The sequence below is a fragment of the Geotrypetes seraphini genome, chromosome 1 (assembly GCF_902459505.1).
Source record: "Geotrypetes seraphini chromosome 1, aGeoSer1.1, whole genome shotgun sequence".
In the NCBI taxonomy this organism is placed as follows: Eukaryota; Metazoa; Chordata; class Amphibia; order Gymnophiona; family Dermophiidae; genus Geotrypetes; species Geotrypetes seraphini.
In genome coordinates, this window is record NC_047084.1 from 538,411,944 (window position 1) to 538,419,493 (window position 7,550).

The following is a 7,550-nucleotide window of genomic DNA, read 5'->3' on the forward strand; positions in this document are numbered from 1 at the left end:
GCAGAGATTACCCAGAGATTTACCCAGAGATTTCGGAACAGTCCTGGATTTTTGACTATTCCATCCTGGTGCATTATGGGACTTGCAGCTCTGATTTCAATGGGCAGGATCAGGTACTACAAGTTCCACACTTCTTTGGGATGTAGGTTCAAAACCAGGATTGGTCAAAAGGTCTCCAGCCTGGAATTGGGTAATGACATTTCTGAGATTATACCAGGGTGACATTTGTAGGGTGCAGATAGGGAATTGCCCTGGGCCCCCATATCACATGGGGCCACAAATCTGCCCAAAATAGAACAAAATGATAGCCTTTCTGCTGATTTTGAGCCCCCTCCTAAATTTCTGCCCTGGGATCTGCATTGCACAGTGCAAAAACTATATTTCTATGCACTATGAAAAAGGACCCTGTTTAAGCTGCACATCCCTCTCACCCACAAGTAAACTTTGTTGCTAGTGACCTTTCTCTGTGTGTGCTCCATTTCAATTCTTCCTTCCTAGCAAGGCTAACTAAAGCCCAGAATTCCCTCTATAAGGTTTAAGTGTATCCAACAGCTGGAATGTTAACAATGTCTGAAATTGTTCCTCTTATTTAGGTTCTTTATATGTATGGCTCAAGAAAAAAATAATTAGAGGGTATTGTGTGACTGAGTACCACAATAAGCATCAAGAGATATTATATAGCCAGGGGGAAACATTAAAAAAGCTCATTGCCATCTGAGAGAGCCTCTTTGCTAAAAGAGTAAAACTATGCATGTTCTTTGGTTACAGATAGTCCAGAAGTTCAGCAGCACATTACAGGGAGTACATTAAAGAGTGCTTTGTGCTTGCAAATACCCCCTCTGGTCAGAGCCTATGAATTTCTTTGATTCTGTAGTCATGGCAACCATAGCAGAATCTTGACTTCAGCCACAGAACGTGCCATTCTGCACAGAATCCCAGGGAAACAACGCCCTGCTGCCACTGGTGCCAGCTGACCAGCTGTCTGCTAACTCTTTCATCTCCTGATCCCTGGGTAACAACTGTACTATGCTTCATGTAGTAACCATGATCTTTCTTCTCCTGTCTTCAATCCTCCTCCCCTCCCCACCTTTTGCTGTATGTTATCCCAATTCCATCCAATGCAACTGACTGGTATTAATGGTAGCTATTCCTGTTGGGATCAGGATAAGAGATGCCTGTTCTGCCCCTAGCAGCCTCCTTGCTAGTTTATGACATAACTCTAAGATGTATTAATGTCATTCTCACTTCATAGAACTGTAATGCTGCAATAATTTTGTGCCATAGTGTGTGAAATGTAGTCTTATACATACTGTAGCCACTCATGCTTAACTATATAACCTTTGTTTCTAGTGGCCTTTCTCCTAAGATCCCTTTCCCTTTCTTCTCATCTAAGCTTGAGTCTATTGTCTCACTGCTGTACTTCCTGGTTACCTCTACAACCTCTGCTCTGATGGATCTGCAAAAGTATGACGTCTCTCTGTTACCTGTTGCCAAGCTTTGTCCATATTAGTCTTGTCTCTTCCCTCCCCTGCTTCTTGGGTATTCCCTGAGATTCCTTTGTCTCAGAATATGTAACATTCCTGCTTCCATCTCATCTGCATGTAGCTGTAGTCCCTGAGCAAAGATCAGCCTTTTTTACCTGGGGTCATCTGACCACACGCATGAACAATTCAGCATTTCATCTCTGGATCTTGGAATACTTCACTATTTTCTCACCTCTGCCCAAAGTTCCTATTCTTCAAATCTTCTCCTCCAGCTGCAACATTCAAATATCTACCAACTGTGAGTACATCTACTACATTCAATAAAGTATATTTCAGAAAATTATAAGGATTGCCTGTGTGCAAGTTGGTGTGCTAAGGTTTAGCTTTCTGTTGACTATACTGCATATCTGCGGAGACAGCTTTTGACTAAAGCAAGTCACGCTATATGGCAACAGAATAATGCCAAGTTATTCAGTTCCAAGCTGGAGATTTTAGGACAGGCCTAGATTTCTGATCACCCCATCCCATGGTACATTTTGGGACTTGCAGCACTGATTTCAATGGGCAGGAGAAAGCATTAAACCTCCTACATTGCTTTGGAGTGTAAGTTCAAAACTAGAACTGGTCAACTCCAGCCTGGTACTGTGTACCTTGACATTTCTTGGATTAACAGAGGCCAGTTATGGATGTAACATAGTAGATAATGGCAGATAAAGACCTGATCAGTCTGTCCAGTAGTCTCGTTCATTATCAACAATGAATATTGTATAAAATACCTGATCCTGGCCCCATGCTGTTTATTTTACTTAGACTGAAAAAGTCCACCTGGCACTGTCTTTCTGTTCCAAATACTGGAGTAGCTGTTGAAGCCCACTCCAGTCTATCCCATTCTGTCTTGCCATATGTTGGACACAGATCACAGAAGTCTGCTTGGCACTGGCCTTAGTTCTTCACAGTTGGAGTCCTGGTCTAAGCATCATTTGACACAGGAACACACATGCAGTCATTTTAAATGTTGTTTTTTTAATACCAGATCAGAGGAAAACAAAAATAGTCTACCAAATATGTTCCACAGAAACACAACCAGGCAGGAAACAAAGAAACAGTGGAACTGATGATCTTGATAATGCCTTTATTTGAACAGGGTGCAAAAATAGTACTGAGTTATAACATGGACTCAACACTAGCCTTGTTTCAGTTATGAAAACAACCTTCTAGTTGAGTAGCCAGTTCCTGAGAGGATCCAGAAACCGTTAGGTTCAATCTCTTGACAGCATCCCATATGCTTTCGAGAGTCACCACTGCAGGTCTTCCACTTCCTGAGCCAGCTATCCTGCTGGTTCCTAGAGCTCCCTGCTCAATCTGAGCTCTCGCGGTCACAGCCCCTTCAAACGGAGTTACTCCTGATGCTGTCTCCGGACAGGAGTCTCCCGACTGTGCCACTAGCAGAGCAGAGTGCAGTGGTGGAACAGTCTCTGGAGGGGAGAGAGAAACCTTCATCCCGATATTGCCAGCTGCTCCTCTCGCTGGAGATAGCTCAGGCCCTCCAGCAGCTCGGAACCCATTGACGGCAGGAAGGAACTCCCGAATCGAACACTGATTCAGGGTGGATGTCTTTGCCGTGGAGGGGTCAGGGCAAATAGCACCCTTCCTCTTGGTATGCGGCATCAGTTATCTTTCTCAGGAAATACGATAAGGCAGGTACAGAGAAAACGCTGCCGCCTAAACTGCCGCCATCTTAACTCCCGTCAGGAAAAAAGCTCTAAATCACAATTTTGCATGAGGTAAAACTCGTTATAGTTTATAAATCCTTCCTTAATTGCTTCTGATAATTTCAGCTATACACAGCTGAAAGCAGTGCAACATGCAGAAAGTGAAAAATTATAACGAGTTTTACCTTGTGCAAAGTTGTCATTTCTTTAATAAGACATTAAGTATTTTTTTCTGTGGCCCTCCAAGTACCTACAAATCCAAAATGTGGCCCTGCAAAGAGTTTGAGTTTGAGACCACTGAGGTATACTGTACATATTCAGGTCTACCAGCCTTTTCTCATAGGGCGCGATGGACCTCTGGTCTGATCCAGTGGAGACAACTTCTTATGTTCTTATGTCTTCAGCACAAGCCCCATACCATTTTTGTCACCTTTCTCTGAACTGCTTCAAGTCTGTTTCATCTTTAGCAAGATACAGCCTCCAAAACTGAACTCAATACAATACTTCTAGGTTCAGTCACTACCTTGTCACATTATTTTGTCTCTATCAGATCCTCAGACACTATCATCCCAAGATCCCTCTCCCTGTCTATGCATATCAGCCTCTGACTTCCTAGAACATATGACTTCATTGAATTTCTAATCCCCAAGTGCATCACTCTGCACTTATTTGCATTAAATTTTAACTGCCAAACATTAGACCATTCTAACTTTGCAGATCACTTTTCATGTTGTTCACGTCCTGTGGGGTGTCTGAACGCAGTTCTAAAACCAATGTCAGAGATGCCAAGGGTGACATCCCAATTCTGGAGATTTACTTTCATTTAAAAAATTTTTTTTTTATTCAAGTTTAACATATAACAAGTGATTAAATAAAATACAATGAGATTTTACAGAACAAATGTTTTACATTTAATTCTGGAGATTGAGGGTCAATGAGTGAAGTTTTTCTTGCAGACCCCAGCCATTTCTAAAATTAGTTCTGGCAGATGCATATTCTAAAAACTGACATATTCCAATCAAAAAACATAATTATTTTTTCTACCTTTGGTAACTTTTTAAGAACATATGAACATAAGAATTGCCACTGCTGGGTTAGACCAGTAGTCCATCTTGCCCAGCAGTCCGCTCACTCAGCAGCCCTTAGGTCAAAGATCAGTGCCCTAACTGAAAGTAGCCTTATCTGCTTACATTCAGGTTCAGCAGGAACTTGTCTAACTGTGTCTTAAATCCTTGGAGGGTGTTTTCCAGTTTTTACCACTCTGGGTGAAGAAGAACTTCCTTACATTTGTACGGAATCTATCTCCTTTTAACTTTAGAGAGTGCCCTCTCGTTCTCTCTACCTTGGAGAGGGTGAACAACCTGTCTTTATCTACTAAGTCTATTCCCTTCATTATCTTGAATGTTTCGATCATGTCCCCTCTCAGTCTCCTCTTTTCAAGGGAGAAGAGGCCCAGTTTCTCTAATCTCTCACTGTACGGCAACTCCTCCAGCCCCTTAACCATTTTAGGCGCTCTTCTCTGAACCCTTTCGAGTAGTACTGTGTCCTTCTTTAAGTACGGTGACCAGTGCTGGACACAGTATTCTAGGTGAGGGCGTACCATAGCCCAGTACAGCAGCATGATAACCTTCTCCAATCTATTTGTGACCCCTTCTTAATCATTCCTAGCTTCTGTTCGCCCTTTTCGCTGCCGCCGCACATTGCACGGATGGCTTCATTGACTTGTCGATCAGTACTCCCAAGTCTCTTTCCTGGGGTGTCTCTCCAATACTGCACCGGACATCCTATATTCGTGTATAAGATTTTTGTTACCGACATGCATCACTTTACACTTATCCACGTTATACCTCATTTGCCATGTTGCAGACCATTTTTCGATCGTGTTTATGTCACTTTGCAGGTCTTCGTAATCCTCCTGTGTCTTCACTACTCTGAATAACTTCGTCTGCAAATTTAATCACCTCACTCGTCGTACCAATTTCCAGGTCATTTATAAATTTGTTGAAGAGCACGGGTCTAAGCACCGAACCCTGCGGCACTCCACTCGTAATGCTTTTCCAGTCGGAGTATTGTCCATTTACCCCCACTCTCTGTTTCCTATCTGCCAGACAGTTTTTAATCCATGTGAGTATTTCACCCTCAATTCCATGGCTCACAATTTTTCAAAGTAGTCATTCATGCGGAACCTTGTCGAATGCCTTCTTATTGTGTTGATCCTAGTCTCTGTTGTTTTTTTTTCTTTCCTCTTTCTTTTCTTAACTGTCTTACCAAAGTCTCCTTGTCCATTTGGCACTTCTTTTCTCTCTGCATCCCTATCTATCTGACCAAACATCACCCATCTCTGTGTTCCTATTCATGCCCTGTCTAACATAACTATTCTTTGTCCCTATCCCCCCCCCATGTGTCATTATCTCTCTTTCTCTCTCCCTTCCTGTCTCTCTGTCTCCCAGCCAGCATCTCTCCCTCCCTCTGCCCCTCCCCCCCAAGGGTCCTGCAAGTATTTCCTCTCTTTCCTTGCTCCTGTTCTATCTTTCCTATGTAGGACCAGCACCTTTCCCACTTCCTTCTTTCCCCACAGGTCCTGGCACCTATATCTTTCCTTGTCCTGCCCCACCCCTCAAAGTGCAGAATCTCATTCCTCTCTGTGCTTTCTTTCTTCCTCACCCCCTCATTGGATCTGCCTCTTTCCTACGTGACCTCCTGTCCAGCACCTCTCTCCCTCCTTTTCCTCCCGATGCTGCATTTTTATCCCTTCTTGCTCACTCTGATGCAGCATCTCTTTCCCTTCTTGCCTCCCCCCCAGATGTAGCACCTCTCTCTCCCCTTGCCTTCCCCCCCCCCATGGCATTCCCTTCTTTCATACATTCAACCTCTCCGCTGGACCTACCCGAACAATTCCCTGGTGGTCTATGGTAGGTTGAGTAATAATGATCTCCAATTACTGCTTTTCTTGCCAGCTGCAAGGCTTAAAATAGTAGCTGTGACTTCTCACGGTAGTCTGGCAATAGTTCACAGTCACCATTTAGAACAGAGAAGCCAGCAAGGAAGACAGCAATTGGGGATCGCTGCTGTCTGATGGACCCACCCTACACCACCAAAGAATCATTTGGGTAGGTCTATGGAAAAAAGCTAAATGCGTGAGAGGAGGGAGATTTGCTGTGTGAGCTGGAGTTCAGGGCCAAATGCAACACTGAGGAGGAGACAGGAAAGGAAAATGTGCCATTATATTAATAAGAGAAAAGGAAGGTTAGATTGTGGGGAAGAGGGGAAAACTAAGGAAGACGTGATGAGGGAAAAGGGGGTAAGAGTTGTGGTGGTGGTGATAAGGTGGAAGACAGAGGGCTAGAGGTATGAGTTTGGGGAAGAAAGGAGGGATAAATTGAGATGATGTAGTAACATGAGGAACATTTTCGGTCTCTGCTCCAGAGGTTGTAGGAGAGTGGGCTAGTTTGTGAAAACCCCAGTAGTAACTGCTCCATAAAAATTGAAGGAAAGTGTAAAAATGGATCTAGGGAGGCATCTAGAGCCTTCCTTCCCTAAAAGGAGTTTAATATTGGTTTGGACCCATATAAGAGCTGGCAGCCTGACTACATCCAGTCTGATGCTGATTCAGTGCTGATGTCTGGTTGAAAAAATTGCTGACTGCCACTGGCTAAATATCAACCAGTTAAAAAATTCTCTGAGAACAGGATATAACAACCTCCCCCCCCCCCCCCCTCACAACAAGAAAAGAAATTCTCCTGAAATTCTGCCTGAAATTCTCAATGTCCTTCTTAATCTTTTCAGGTACATTCTGGAAAACATGTGACCAGATAAACTAGCTCAAACCAACGTTTCCATCCTCCATCTTCAAATCCAGAAAGAACCAGTTTCAATTATCTGTGAATTGTGATTGGGTTACTACGCACCATGTGACTTCAGTTCCTATAACCAAACAAGAAGTATAAAACCAGACTCTCATTGAACTCCTCTCAGAACTCACATGCTGGATGAACCGCTTGCTGGAATTTTGCTGGACTCCTCATCTGCACACAAGATAAAACCTACTCCATGTTCCACTCTGCAAATAGAAAACTTCTCTTCCAGCAAGGATCAACACCTCTGCAGATACAAGAGCTCCTTTACCATCCTAACCAGAAGCAGCAAAAAGAAGAAAGGACACATCTGAGTTTTAATCAAAGTGAGTTTATACTAATGAACTCACTCTGATTAATATGCAGCAGGAAGGAAATAGAATGCAGTACATTAAATGTGCATTTATTTAACAAATCTGCTTAATAACTATCAGTGCTATGGGGATTTATTTTTTTTTTATGTTAAGGGTATTGTGATAGCATTACTGTTGTGGTTGAAC

At 43.1% G+C, this 7,550-nt stretch overlaps 1 long non-coding RNA gene across 1 annotated transcript; it reads left to right on the forward strand.

The window, feature by feature from the left end:
- The first annotated feature begins 773 nt into the window (after positions 1–773).
- Positions 774–7,350, forward strand: LOC117354246. The gene is made up of 3 exons (XR_004538153.1): positions 774–1,012; positions 1,606–1,782; positions 6,983–7,350. It is a non-coding gene; the product is annotated as an uncharacterized LOC117354246 (long non-coding RNA).
- Positions 7,351–7,550: the final 200 nt, after the last annotated feature.